Genomic DNA, 16690 nt, shown 5'->3' with positions numbered 1-16690 from the left:
TGTGATTCTATCTATTCCTCTGCCCCTCTCTCACACTCACATGCTCTATCTCTAATAAATAAAAAAATATTTAAAAATTTTATAAGAAAACCACAATACCAACTTACACCTGTTAGAATGGCTAAAGTCAAAAACACAAGAAAATAAGTGTTGGAGAGGATGTGGAGAAAAGGAAGCCTTCATGCACTATTGATGGTACAACCACTGAGGAAAACAATATGGAATTTCCTCAAAAAATTAATGAAAGAAATACCATACAATGCAGTAATCCCACTACTAGATATTTTCCAAAAAATTAAAATCACTAATTTGAAAGGACACATGCATCTCTATGTTTACTGCAGCATTATTTACATTAGCCAAAATATGGAAGCAACCTAAGTGTCCATCCATAGATGAATGGATAAAGGTATGTGTGACGTCTGTGTGTGTGTGTGTGTGTGTGTGTGTGGTATGTATGTAGCACATACTAGAATTTTACTCAGCCATAAAATATAATAAGATCTTGCCATTTGCAACAACATAGATAGACCTAGAGGGTATAAAGCTAAGTGAAATAAGTCAAAGAAAAATGCCACATGATTTCACTAACATGTGGAATCTAAAAAATCAAAACAAATGATCAAATCAGAAACAGAATCATAAATATAGGGAAGAAACTGGTGGTTGCCAGAGGGGAGAAAGCTGCAGGGGATATTTGAAATACATTAAAAGAAATAATAGGTACAGACTCCCAGCTATAAGATAAATAAGACACTGGAATGAGAAATACAGCATAGTCAGTAGTATTGTAATAATGTTATATGGTGACAATGGAGACTACATTTTTCATGGTGAGCACTGAGTAATGCATACAATTGGTGAATTACTGTACTGTACACCTGAAACTAATATAACATATGTCAACTATACTTCAAAAAATAATTTTTAACAATAAGTTAATATAACCGTTTGTTTGCTAAGTTTTGAAGATGCAATCTATTTAATATCCAGAATGTTGTACTAAAGAAAAAAATATTTTTCCATGAGTGTTTCTTCATGGAATACTATAATGAATATATTATCTTGGCCTTAGGCATGTGCTACCCATCCTTCTTACAGTATCATTATTTTTGGTAAAACATTTTTCCCCTCCTGGTTCAGGTGATTCAAGCCGATCTGATTATACCATTTTATTCCAGCATTGGGCACAAAATCTAGGTTTCCCCATTAAATGAATTCTTCCACCTGGGAACAAAGATCATGGTTTAGGCATGGTCTGGTAACTCAGCTTGGCCAAGTTAGAGTCAGACTACTGCTTGTGAATAGAAATACTGGCATCATACCATTTTCCTTTTTGCTGGCAAAATAAGTAGCAATCTTTTCTACAATGCAGGCTTAGTTTACCCCGATACTGAAGCCAACACACCTGAAACCAAAGCCAAAGGATATAAAACACAATGTCTTGATGACATTTACTGCTTCCATAATCTCACACATTTGCCATCAGAGCTACCTTTGGAACTTTTAGATTCATGAACCACTAAGCTTCCAAAATTGCTTAAGTCACTTAGAACTGTTTTTCTATCACAAGCCATGTAAATAGTATGGACAATAAAAAAAATTATCAAGACTCGTTTTGTTTAAGTTTATTTTGAGAGAGAGCACGCACACAGCAGGGGAGTGCAGAGAGAGGAATAGAGAAGGAGAGAGAGAGAGAGAGAGAGAGAGAAAGAGAGAGAGAGAGGGAAAGGGAGGGAAGGAGGGAGAATGGGAGAAGAATCCCAAGCAGGCTCTGCACTATCAGCTTAGAGCCCAACACGGGGCTCAAACTCATGAACCATGGGATCCTGACCTGTGCCAAAACCAAGAGTCAATTCATAACTAACTTAGCCACCAGGTGCCCCTATTTATCAAGACTCTTATATGAATATAATATTACAATTGGGTGTGCACAAACAGGGAATCAGTGCAATAAGTCTGTTGACTTTGTAAAGACAGTACGCTCAGCTTATTTTTATTTGATGTCTATTGTGCAATAAGCATATTCTATCACTGCCTTTTCTTATTTGGAATACCATAAAACCTCTATTCCTAATGCATGACATCATGTAATTACTTGGCATGGATACATCTTTTACATGTTAAGTTATATTATTTATTTCAATGAAAGTATATTATTTCTTCACACTTTTGTTTTCATTGTGACAAAACAAAATTTCAATAATCAGTTCATAGGATTAAAGTGCAAATATTTTTCAGTCAGGTTTATCAGGGTAAAGACACAGCAGAATTCAGTATTACCACAGGTCAATTTCACTTAATGTTAGTGTCAAGACATGAGTAGCAAGTACGCATGTCTACAAATATGTCCAGTTGTGTAGCAGCGAACAGTTACAAGCTTTATAATAAGTTTTGATGATTATGAAATGCTATTTAAACATTTAAATATTTTTATTTAACCATTTCTCAATAATAATGTAAAAATCTCAAAATGGGTAACATTTTTAAATATAAATTGTTCTACTGATAAATGACTTTTTAAAAAAGGATCATAGTTACACCTTGCTAATCTCAGTGAAATTTATTTCACTGTTATTAGTAATATTGCCAACTGTTCTAAAGAAGTTTATGTTCCATCTGTTTAAAATTCATTTTCTCAGGGCATCTGGGTGGTTCAGTCAGTTAAGCATCTGACTGCGGCTCAAGTCATGATCTCTTAGTCCATGGTTTCAAGTCCTGCATTGGCCTCTGAATTGACAGCCCAGCTCCTGGATCCTGCTTCGGATTCTGTGTCTCCCTCTCTCTCTCTCAAAAATAAATAATAAAACAAAAAAAGCTTTAGTGTAATTTCATTTTAAGTTTTTAAAAATATTTGTTTTTTATTTATTTTTGAGAAAGACAGAATGTGAGCAGGGAGGGGCTGAGAGAGACAGAGAATCACAAGCAGGCTCTGAGCTGTCAGTACAGAGCCTCTGTGGGGTTTGAAGTCACAAATAATGAGGTCATGACCTGAATCAAAATCAAGATGCAGATGCTTAATGACTGAGCCACCCATGTGCCCCTAAAATGCAATTTCTAAATAATGGCCTCCAACTGAGTATGGACATCCCTTAAAAAGTCTGTATTCTCCATTCCCATTGTAAAAAGTATATGCTACCTCAGGAAAATAGTGTATCTCTGTTTTGGACCCAAAGGAAAATAACTCTCTCTAAACACAACAATCAATGTTTCACTGCTTTTCTCTAGAATAATAAAGCCAAATATTGTATAAGAAAATTTTGTAAAAATCATGTTACAATACAAGGAGGAAAAAGAAACAGAAGATGAACATAGTGTGTTGGTTACAGAAGAAAAGGAGGCAGCAGAAGGAAGATAAAAATGGAAGAAAATCTTTTAAAAGAGAAAAAAGTAAAATTAGCATGGAATGCCATGTTTCCAGGATATACCTAAGAAACCTAACATGACTAGTACAGAATTAGAATAGCCTGACTTCCTTAATAGTGTCAGACAAGTTTTTTTCAAATTATATTTAACATTTTTTCTGTTTATTTATTTTTTTGTTTGTTTTATTCTCCCCTTTGGGGATGTCAATTGTAAGCATTTGAGACATATATACTCAATAGGTCCACATTAAGCATATCCTAATTAATTTCAGTTTATGAAAATTAAATCTAAAAAAAGGTCTGAGAGTCAAGTAAAGTTTCCTAATTTAAGTAGAAAAAAATCTAGGCTATCTAATCTTCTATAAAAACAATGAAATCAAATGAAAACTTAACAATATCTTCAGGATTTATAATGGAAAAGAGTGGAAAATGAGAATTTTTAAGACAGAAATTCAAATATAAATTAAATAGTTTAAAAAAACATACCAAGAAATATTGTTCCCATTACCCTTTTTGAGGAAAACATTTGTAAGATTATGTATCTACCAATAAATATGTGTGCAGCTAGCAAAAGACCAGACATAAGTGTTGATACATTTAATTGCAGAGTAAGATGAAATCCAATGTGGTAGAAGAGTGACAAAATACAGTGAGTGTGTGTGTGGGGGGGGGTTTCACCCAATATCAAAATGATGCAAAGAAAAAAAAAGAAATAGAAGGAAGACCATAAAATAAACTTGCTTGTTGCTTTATTATAATAGTTGGAAGCCATAAACAATCATGTAAATACAGCAAATGAAGTAGATTATAAATATATTTAAAAGTATGTAGGTGGCATGCACATGAACACTTTTCCAAAGAAGGCATACAGATGGCTAAGAAACACATGGAAAAATGCTCAACATCCCTCATCATCAGGGAAATACAAAACAAAACCACAATGTGATACCACCTCACACTGGTCAGAATGGCTAAAACTAACAACTCAGGAAACAACAGATGTTGGCGAGGATGCAGAGAGGAACGCTTTGCTGGTAGGAATGCAAACTGTTCAAGCATTTCTAGAAATCAGTCTGGAGTTTCCTCGAAAAAGTAAAAATAGAGCTGCCCTATGATCTAGCAATTGCACTACTAGGTAATCATCCAAAGAGTACAAAAATGCTGATTTGAAGGAACACATGACCCGTGTTTATAGCAGCATTATCAACCACAGCCAAATTACGGAAAGAGCCCAAATGTCCATCAACTGATGAATGGATAAAGAAGATGTGGTGTGTGTATACACACAAACACATATATATACAGAATGGAATATTACTCAGCCATCAAAAAGAATGAAAATTCACCCCATTTGCAAGAATGTGGATGGAACTAGCATGTTTTATGCTAAGAGAAATAAGTCAGAGAAAGATAAATACCATATGATTTCACTCATCATATGCAGAATCTAAAACTAAAAAATGAATAAACACCTAGCAGAATCATACCTAAACATACAGAGAACTGATGGTTTCCAGAGAGGAGGGAAAGAGAGGTGGGCAAAGTGGGGTATACAGACTCCCAGTTATGGAATTAATAAGTCATGGGAATAAAAGGCACACCATAGGGAATATGGTCAAAACATTGTAATAGTATTGTATGGTGATACACAGTTCTACACTTGCAGTGAGCATAGCATAACATATAGAGAACCCGAACCATTATGTTGCACACCCAAAACTAATGCAGATTTGTGTCAACTATACTGAAAAAAAGATATAAATAAAAAAATTATAAAAACCAAAGTAATATGAAAACTAAATGCAGTGTGGTACCCCGGATTGGGTCGCACGACTAAAAGAGAACACAAAGAGAAAAACTGATGAAATCCAAATAAAATCCAAAAACCAGTTAGCAGTAATGTAACAATGTCAATGTCTTAGTTTTGACAATTGGACCGTGGTAATGTGAGATAGTAATGATGGAAATTTGATGAAGACAATAAGGGAATTATATGTAATTTCTTTGTAACATTCCTGTTAAATCTGAAATTATTCCAAAATTAAAAAAAAAAGAAAATTAGAACTAATAAAACTTCAGAAGTTAAGTATTATATCTTCATAAAAACATGTAGATGAAAAGAGGATAATCTGATAACTCAATAAAAATCTTTTTTTTAATATTTTTTATTTATTTCCGAGAGAGAGAGAGAGAGAGAAACAGCGTGAACAGAGGAGGGTCAGAGAGAGAGGGAGACACAGAATTGGAAGCAGGCTCCAGGCTCTGAGCTAACTGTCAGCACAGAGCCCGACGCGGGGCTCTAACCCACAAACCATGTTATCATGACCTGAGCCGAAGTTGGACGCTCAACCAGCTGAGCCACCCAGGCATCCCCAATAAAAATCTTTTTAAAGATAAGAATAATCACCAAATAACTAGTAAAAACATACAAAATCATGAAAATTTACTTAGCTCCATATATTTTTAAATTGTAAAAAAAGTTAATTTTCTAGAAAAATATGTATAAGTAGCCTGAAAAAAACATCTCATAAAAAGCTTATTTACAATGACAGGGAATTTTTCATAGAACTAATCCTTGAAAAGGCCCAAGTTTAGATGCTTTCTCCTTGGTAAATTCAAGTAACCCTTTAAAGATATGACAATTCTTATACTGTATAAATACTTCCAAAACAGAAAAAAGGAAAACCTTAAAACTAGTTTGAATCATGTAACATTTTTATTAAACCCTAACAAAGCCTACCCCATTTAAATACTGCATACTAACCTCATTTATTGATAGACATGCAAAATTCTCAAACTATTAGCAAACAGAACTTAGCAGACTGGTCAAACATGACCACATTAGTTTGTCCAAGAAATGTAAAAAGAGTTCAATGAAGGAAAATAAATAATAATCACTTGTCATATTAATAAACCTAATGAAAAACATATTTTCTTTGCAAATGATGAAAAAAGCATTTGACAAAATTCAACACATGTGCCAGATAAAGATTCACAAATCAACAGGAACTACCTTAATGAGATGATACACATCTCAGCTCAAAAGCCAACATCATACACAATAGGGAAACTATGAAACACCTGAGACACACCCTCTAAAGCCAGGAGGAAAACAATACTAGGAGCTAATGACTGTGCTGGTTATTTCTCAGCCTACTGGGAATATCAGCTTACATTAGACAAAGGAAGAAATTGGAAATGTAACAACTGGGAAGAACAGGTAAACTATTGATATTCACCACGGATATGATTGTATAATGGGATGATTTTCAGAAGCAAGTGAAATTACTATAAATAGAATATAAGCAAGTAGTCAAGTATAAAATTAATTTATGGAACACTGCTCCAATTTTCTGTGTCAGATAAAAGACTCTACTTATTTATAATCATATGTATATATGTTAGCATATACATATGTGTACAGAGATGTCAGGTAAAATATATAACGCAAGAAAAGTTCCATTTCACTATTAATATTCAAAAAGAATTCCATTAAAATGATATTTAATTAGAGTGGTGTTTTGAGCTATATTTTAGCACTATGCCCCATTTTCTTGACTTATGAATCTAATTAAAAAGTCAAGATTACTTGAGTTACTGATGCAATATAGTTGTGTCTGTCTCCGGGTGAGCAATAGTCACTCTAAGAATGTTTTCTAGGTTCTCGCCCCCTCTCTTCCCGCCCCCTCTAGTGACACATCTGCCTCAGAAATAGCAAAAAGGAACAAAGCTTGATTTTGAAAAACAGCAGGAAGAGAGGCTCATTTGTTGTTCTACAAAGATTTATGTCAAGCAAACAAAAAGGATGCTAACCTCCTCTGGTGGACAGTAACGCCCCCATCCAAATGTTTCCATGGTTGGTCTTATGCTTTGAAAACTCTCACAGTCAGAATATTCACCACAGAATGGCAATCTGACAACTGGGTGTGTTTCATGTCACTTATCTACAGAAAAGGCTAAAAATTGCCCCAAACAGCCTCTGATAAACAATACCTCTTCCTGCTAATATTTCTATTATCTGGCTTATTGTTCAGTGAAAATATTTTTCCAAGAGATCAATGCTATTTTTTTGTATTTATAAAATTCTATAAAAATTAAGAAAGTAATTCATGTAGTAATTATACAGAAATAATCCGTGTAGCCTATCAATCATCTTAATTTAAAAGTAGTACCAGTTTCATATTTACAGCTTTTTACAGAGCATATGATAATGACACTTGAAGCTGTGAAGAATACAGCCATGACTTCTGGGTCCCAGAAGCAGGATTTTTGGTAACTGCTGTCAATATATGCAATAAATCAGCATTATTACCAATGTGATTCAATATTAAAATAAGTTATAGCATAGATGATAAAATCATCAAATTTGAATCCAAGCTGCCTGGGTTTGAATCCTAAATACTAACATAGGACTATGTGACCACAGGAAATTACTTCAATTTCTTCACTCTGTTTCTCTATCTGTGGAATGGGGATAATAGAAGTAACTCCCCACAGAATGGCTGTGAGAATACAAGGAGAGAAATACACTTCTGACTGCTTCAGATTTATCACCTAATCGGTGTTCTTAAGTGTTAGGTGTTTTTATTACCGGTATTAGTGTTACTATTATCCTCTTATCAGGATGTAGTACATGATAAATTGATTAGCCACAGAGCTCTAGAAAACAACTATTCTGCTTGATTCTTTTAAGTTCAGTTTTGTCCATGTCTTGACGTTAAACTAGCACTTCAGAGTAGTCAATAAGTTTTAATTCGTACAATTCCTTAAATAACCATCCTAATTGTCCTTCAAATTTGCCAGGCATAAGTCATGCCAATCCTCAATATATTGATATACTTGGCCTAAAAAACAAAAGTCATTGTAGCTATCAACTTCAAGATCAAAGTAGAAGATTGAGCATATTTGAATATACACCTACTTACTGCTCAAAGTACTTAGCATGGTTGGTGTATACTGAAAAATTACTTCGAAATACATTCCGAAATTAAAAAAAGTAACAAAGAAAAATCTCCAGAACAGAATAAAGAGAAAATTTGTAACACTAAATGTAGGAGAAATAAAATTACAAAATGTATGCTTGTGCAGACCTCAAAGCAGACATTAGGAGCTGTGGTTTAAAAGCCATTGTTAGACAGGAGCTAGAGCCAATGCTCTATTGAGAGCCCACTCTGGGCTCCCTGTTGCAAATCAAAAAAGGATTATGCACAAATGGGAACCAAACCAATTCTTTCAACCTTAGCCATGTTGGAAAAAAAAAAAGGAGTGGGGGGAGTGACCCATTTACCACCATGCTGATCTAATGGAATAAATGACTCAAGGCAGGAAAATATTTTAAGACAGGGACAAATTAACACACACACACAGTCAGAGGCTAAATATAAGCCACTGCTACCAAGGGATGTGCCAGTCACCTCCCAGGAAAGATAATATCCAGGAAAGATAAACTAAGCCAAGAAACACACACACACAGTGAGAAAGTTGAAAAAAAATAAAAAAACCAGTCACTCCCAAGAGTGTAAGAATTCATACCTATAAGAATAAGATTATGTAACAAAAGCCACATGTTTAAAATAATCAAGAAAATATATATCAAACATTATATTAATAATGGTTAAAGTATACTGAGTGCTTAACAGATTCTTCTTTTTCTAAGGCCTTTATATGCTATATCTCATTTAATTGATACAAAGCCATTATTACTAGTCTCATATTTACAAATGATGAAATGGAACCAAAAATTATATATGGCAAATTTACTGGGAAAGTGAGAACATATTTAAATGCAAAAGTTTTAAAATCATTTTATATCAATCATCTACAAGAATTAAGCGCAATATACATTGTATTCTGTGAAGCTGCTTTTGTAGTCAGCCCACTTGGTAAAATTCAAGTGATCCGTCTGTAGAGAATGGTCATCATGTCCCTTACCCTTCTTGCACATCCATGTTTCAGCTGAGTGTCTGACATGAATTGAGATTGGCTCTCACTACAGGGACAAAGATCTTTTCAGATCAATTCTTTAGAGAAAATTCATGAGCTCTGGCAGATCATTCTGTGACATATACATACACGTACATACATACACACATATACATACACACATATACATAATTTGTTTTACTAACATTTCAAGAAATACATGCAGAATCATTCAGGCTATAAATATCAGCACACACATTCCAGTGGCAAAGAAAAATCTGGGCCTTAAATAATGTATTTTTTTTCTTTTGTAGCTTTTCTATTTTAAAATAAGGTGATAGCTTTTGCCGTTCATGATGCAGACTTATGCTTCAGGACAGACCTTAAGCAATCTTATCAGTTGCATTACTCTGGAATATCACAATATGCCTTAAGATTCCTAGTAGAAGACATTCTTTTTCATTTATTGCAAATAACATATTAAAGCTAGTTTTGTTATTCCATAAATAATCAATGTCTTTTAGATAAATATGAAACTATAATTGCTGATCTATTCATTTATTTTTCACATCACCTACATTTAAAGTAAATTGCGTCCTAGTTTCAAAAAGGACCAGATAGTTTGTTTACAGCAGTTACACACTCCCCCAAATGTTGCTTCTTGATTTCCCCCTCTTTGACTTTCTCATTTTAGGGCTCCGGTGCCCTCTTTCCACTTCCTACCATCTCAACCTTTTTCTCTATTTCCCTTGATCCATTATCTTCTCACAAAATACTGCTTTAGCTGACAGTGAGCATATGCTTTCCTTTCCATGGCATGTTATTCATTATAATAATATGGAAATTAATTCATGGTCACATGTTAAGGGCTATTGGATAGCTGATCAGTCCTTCTTCCAGTTAATGTGTGAATCTAACAGGCATTTTCTGGCTTTTTCAAGTGTACATCTTAGCCAACAATGGCTTCCGTTTGAGGCAAGAGTTATTTGAGCCACTGAAACATGTGAGAAAGAATGTTTAAGTGCTGTGGCTACACAATGAACTACCTACTTTGGAGTAACCACCAAACATACTCAAGCCAGCTATTTTTTTAAAATTTTAATATCTAAATGATAGTTGGCTCCTCCATTAGAGAAAAATTTGAGTGATAGAGCTCACCTTTTCCTATGGCCTAACACATGGTGATGGCTAGAACATTCCCACCCAGTGCAACGGAAATAGGATTTTTTAAAGTTGATGTTTCTAATAATACACTCTGTTGGTACACTATCCTTCTCCAGTCAAAGCTGTTTATTTTCACTAGCTTGTAAATGCTTGCCTATTTCTCTATAAGCTCTGTGAAGGAAAGCTGAATTTTACTTTGCCATGACACCAGGCACGGGATTTGAAGTGCAGATGTTATTAGTAACATGAATGGAGAGGGGCTGCTTTAAGATCTCTGTCTACATTTTCCCTACTCTCATAAACCCAGTATTCATTCAAATTTAAGTAGTCTAGAGTGTTTAAAAACCATTCACGGTTTGAGCCTGGAAGCAGGCCCATTCCTCCCACCTTCTTTGTTTTATTTGAAAATTTAGAACGTGTCAAAATTGCAAAGTCAACATGAGGTAAATGTCCCTGAACTAATGCTATTCTATCAGCGTGTAGGTAACACTCATGAATAGGTTTGTTTGGACTACAGTATCCTTAAACTAGACATTAGTCCTTAAAGTCGCCATTTTCATGGTAATAAACCACGTTTTCTGTCATATCCCATTCAGAATCATCTGTATGTTCACAGAAGTGTAATGATCAAGTCATCACACAACAGAAGCTCTAAGTCCAGTTACAACAAAATCAGAGATTTACTTAGCTTTATAGAAGAGTTAGAATCAGGAAGCCACAGTTTCTGTTAACACAGAAAATCCTTGGGGCGCCTGGGTGGTTCAGTCGGTTAAGTGTCAGACTTTGGCTTAGGTCAGATCTCACAGCTTGTGGGTTCAACCCCCACGTCGGGCTCTGTGCTGACAACTCAGAGCCTGGAGCCTGCATCAGATTCTGTGTCTCACTCTCTCTCTGACCCTACCCTGCTCATGCTGTCTCTGTCTCTCAAAAATAAATAAAACATTAAAAAGTGTTTAAAAAACAACACACAAATCCTCATTCAGGTGAAAAATAACACTGGGTAGAGAATATATTTGAAATAGAGAAAATTCCCTGAGGTAACATGGCAGGTGAAATACAAGAGTCATGAGCTTTGAGGAGGAAAACTTAGGCTTATTTATAAGAAATAAATGACCAAAAAAATATTATGAATTAGAAAAGCATAGTCTAAAACAGCAGCTAGATATTTAAATTATTAAATACAATTTCAAGTAGGTGTAATTTTAAAATGTACACATGTAGTCTGATGAATTCAGCTTTGGCATATGTAAATACTAAATGAATTAAAATGTGCTTTGAAAAAATGAACAAATCATGTTGATTTAAAAATAGATTATAAGAAAATAAAAATAAATAAAACCTAAAAAATTGATAACAGGGTCACCTGGGTGGCTAATTTGGTTGAGTGTCTGACTTTGGCTCACATCATGATCTCAGGGTTCATGTGTTTGCATCCCACATTGGGCTCACTGCTGTCAGTGCAGAGCTTTTTTTGGATCCTCTGTCCCCCTCTCTCTCTGCCCCTTACCTGCTCCTGCTCTCTCTCTCTCTCAAAAATAAACACTGAAAGACTAAAAAATAAATAAAGAGTGATTTTATATTGTGTGCCTCATGATATTACATGTATTACATGATATGAAACTCCACATGAGGTGCAAGGTTGGAAATATTTGAAATGTCAAATAATAATATGGTAAATAGATAAAACATGCAAACATATTTGGATGCCAAAACTTATCTGTTTTTTCAGGTAAGAAACACCTAATCAGGACATAATAAACTTTCTTCAAATGTATCTTATATAAAATACCTGAAAAGTTGTATTCAAGAAAATATAACACCAAAGATAATATAAACCTTAAAAAAGCATAGTTTTGTAATATTTTTAGAACAAATGGAATTAACACTAAAGGAAAATAATGAAAGAAATTACAAATGAAAATTGAGTTTGTGTCACATAGAAAAACATATTCTTAAATCAGAATGTATATTATAAATTACTTTTATAGCCATAGGTCCTGTGTGATGTGGGTGCTTAAAATGGGCTTTTCCAACAAAAATACTTCAAAGACAGTATAGATAGATACTTTGGATTTCTTGCAAATATTTTCCTATTCTTCCTCTCAATTGTTTTCTCTCTTAGAATATGGTTCAACTGAAAGGAAAAATAGGCTCAACAAAAATTTGGAGCAATTATCCCAAGACTATTTACTTTCACGTTTTTATCGTTTTACCTTTCATTGGATAATTCAACTTTCTTTGTTGATAAAAGAACAGAGATCAACAGAATTTGAAATGAATTAAAGATATGTCTTTTTAAACTTGATATTTTGCATTACAATCATGAATTGATTCAATATCTCATCCAGATATGAAGTTTTAAAAAAGGCAGTGGGAACTAATTCTGTGACCTTCATGACCTAATATTGCTTTCAACTAATTAATTCATTCCTTAAAATTTTCCTGTAAAAAATTCCTGTAAAATTTTAAATGTCAATTATCAAGAAGTGTAGGTTTTGAGGTGTTAGTATTTGGCAAAATTCCAAACATAAGACAAAGAAGCCATTTATTTCAGAACTGTTGGCTTTTCCCTTGTTTGAATAAAACATTTAAATCCTAAACCAGCCACAAATAGCAAGAATAGGCAAATGTCCAAATATTAGAATCTGTTATGCACTTTTTAAAGGTTTCTACCACTTTACATCTTTTACAGCTCATTACATTCATTATCTCATATCACCTTCAAAAACACTTGATGTAGTGTTTGCCTATATATATATGTATGTATATATACACACACACAAACAAGATAACTAATACTCAGAGGAGTAAAGCCCTTTTCCCAGGTGGATAGCACTGTATGTGACTCATATTGACTTCACTTGACACTTCAAAATGAAAGATAACTTGGAATATTAAAAAGTTAATAAAGATTAAAGTGGTCTCAATTTTCTTTATAGATCTTTAAAACATTAAGTGGATTCCTTCTGTTTTGTGACTGCTCTTCTAAAGTACAATGAACATCATTATTTCAGATTTATGATTATTGTGGAGGAATAAGACTTCAATCAATAATCATGCATCTGATTTAAGGAAGATCTATCAATAATCATCCATCTGATTTAAGGAATCATTACATTAAGATGTAATGATACATCTATCATTTAAAATGTAGACAACATTATAAATCATTCCAGAAGATCTGTTATATGTTAACTTTTTTGAGAAGCTGAGTTCAAATGTCTATGGAAACAAAACTAAAAAGAAAAAATATACTATTCTTATTTGCTATACTAATTACATTTGCTCTTACAGTTCTAGTTGCAAAGTAAAAAATAATTTTGAATTATGTGCTCTGTTATATCGCCTGATATTTTAATATTTTCACGAACTTTAATATCAGTAAATACAAATAAATCCATGCAATTATAACTAGTTTTAATATCGATTCATAAAATAGTAGATGAAATAGATATTAAAGCTGTGCTGGTATGGGTGCCTGGGTGGCACAGGTGGCTAATTTTCTGATTTCTGCTCAGGTCATGATCTCACAATTTATGAGTTCAACCCTCATGTTGAGCTGTGCACTGACAGCAAGGAGCCTGCCTGGGATCATTTGTCTCCCTCTCTCTCTGCCTCTCCCATTCTCTCTCTCTCTCTCTCTCTCTCTCTCTCAAAAATAAATAAACAAACAAAAATTGTGTTACTAGTAAGATGACAATCATACTCTAAGTTCTTAGGGTCCTTGCTTTAGAAGTTTTCTTTCTGGAATAAAAAAATGTAGAATGGAAGTGTTTTATTTCTTCCTGCAAAAATTTTATATATTGATTTGTATAGGATTCAGACACAATTAAACCATTTTATATTTGTATATATTTATATTATCTCCGTGTTACCATTCTAGACATTTTTCATTTGTAACTTCTTGTGGTGATACATTCCTAGATGTGTTAAGACTCTATTTCAGAATTTACAAGTCACTACCTGCATTCTACAGTTCTATGATTATTCACAACTCTTTATGTGTTTGCCTATTTGTTTGATATGTTTTGCCTAATTCATTATCTAAAGGGATGCATTTAGTTTTGCTATGTCAATAAATTCTGTTAATTATATAGCTTACATTTCAAGAAAGAAAGAAAGAAAGAAAGAAAGAAAGAAAGAAAGAAAGAAAGAAAGAGAAAGAAAGAAAGAAACATTATATTTGTATAGCTGCCTTTGACTTTTCTGAAATAAATGCACAGTATTTGCCATTGGAATGGCAAAGGGCAAAATTAAGTCAAAATGCAGAGCAATGGATTATAACTTAGATGCTTGACTTATCTTGCCATTCTTACAACCAATCCAGGAGAGCACTTGCCTCTTTGATCTAAATACAATGTCAAATGCAGTCCTTCAAAACATGAACGGTTGAGATACACTTCTGTAATTTAACATTTTATTTAGGCGTTGCTTTTGCACTTGTATTGCATTCTGTGAATGTATTTGTCTTATTTGTTTGCATTATCCTTAATTATAAAAAGCCAAAAAAAAATGGTAACTACATTTAGTGAAATGATTTTTGGCCTATGTTTCTCTAGGATTCTCAGTACTTCTGAGAGACCATCTTTAAAGTTTTGATGTACTCACTTCTGAAGTCTGGCACTTAGACTCTCCCACAACTGCTCTTGAACTACTGGCATCATTTGTTCATAAGAACAGAGGTTCTAAAGTACCTGAGAGTCTAGTCCATACTCTCAGTCTCCAATGACTGATTACTGCTGGACCAGGAAAGCCTGGATCCCTTGTCTGGATTTGGAACAAATTCTAGGCATAAATTATACTGCAGTGCTCTGCTGCTGCATGATCACATTGAAGCTGGGACTTTGCCTAAAGTCACATGTGTTCTTGGCATCTTTCTCTCTTGATCTGTTTCTCCCACTCCCCTATAGGTCTTTTTTTTTTCTTTTTGGAAGCAAATTCTTTATAATCCTCTTGCATACAAATCCTCGTCTAAGTTTTTTCTGGGGAACCCAACTTGTGACAATATATTAAATTTTTATCTCTTCCAAAGGCCAAACACATTAATGCTCCACATTAATTAATATGGATCTAGTGATAAATATGAGCTATAATTTAAGTATGAAGAGTATATCAGTGTTATTAGGTCAGGCTGAGGGTGACACCAAAACCAAAATACCAGTGGATACAAAAAGAGCGGTTTCTCTCTCACATATGTATGGGCAATGTGGGGTTAGCATGAATTTTTTTTGAACACCAGAGACAAATTCTCCTTCTATTTTCTATCTTGTTTGAAAGACGACTTAGACATTTCAATCACAAGTGTTGAGTGTGCTTTACTAACTTTCAGAAGGTACATTAGGAAGGGGAAAGAAGTTCCTTCAGTTTAAAGGCACTTTCCAATAGTTTAGAAGGTCACCTTTGGACTGAGATTATCATAAGGACAAACCTTGTGGCAAAGAAGGATGAGAAATTTAGTTTGAGTGGTCATATGCCTAGTAAATTTTAACACGGTGCTTTAAATGGAGAGTAATCGGACAATGAATATTAGGAAGGAAGAAAAAAACTGACTTCACCTTTTCTCTTAAGTATTGAATTTACCATATCGGAATGTTTTAGACATTACAAATATGTCAATTAAAAGTATCTCAAAGACTTCTTTATAACCAGTTAACTGCACTTTTGTTATTTTAGTTTGAAGAAATAAGTCGAAAATATAAAAATACAATAAATTTGAAACAAATCTAAAAGGCATAAAAGTCTGTGAAATGGCTGCTGATGACTTTTAAAGCTACTCAGTGTATCCTGGCATCCAACTCATTATCCCAAAAGTCTACTTGAATGCAAGACTTCCTCTCCAGGAAAGATTCATTCTTGTTATATGACTCTAAAGAACTGTTGCAGCTCTTTAAATAGGCAGAATTGCTGGTCTCCTTTGTGTTGTGATTTTTGCAGAAAGATTCCCATGAATAAATATTTTGAAACCATCAACTCAGGTATCTAACATTCAGAAAGTCTGTTTAGAAATATGTTTACTGAGAAAATTACCATTTTACATAGAAAAAGAATCTGTATCTAGAAAAATATTTCATTGGGATGACAAATGTGCAATTTCAGTGCGACTTCCAAGAGAGTCTCAGAATTCCGAACACTAATTCTTTCATTAGGTTTCCAGAGAAATTTACCTAATTAGTATAGTCCATTTAATACACATATGGTTTAAAAGAAGTTTCACTTGACTTTTGAAGAGCTTTAAACTC

The sequence above is a fragment of the Crocuta crocuta genome, unplaced genomic scaffold, assembly GCF_008692635.1.
Source record: "Crocuta crocuta isolate KB4526 unplaced genomic scaffold, BGI_CrCroc_1.0 scaffold439, whole genome shotgun sequence".
NCBI lineage: Eukaryota > Metazoa > Chordata > Mammalia > Carnivora > Hyaenidae > Crocuta > Crocuta crocuta.
Note: the sequence above shows the minus strand (reverse complement) of the source record.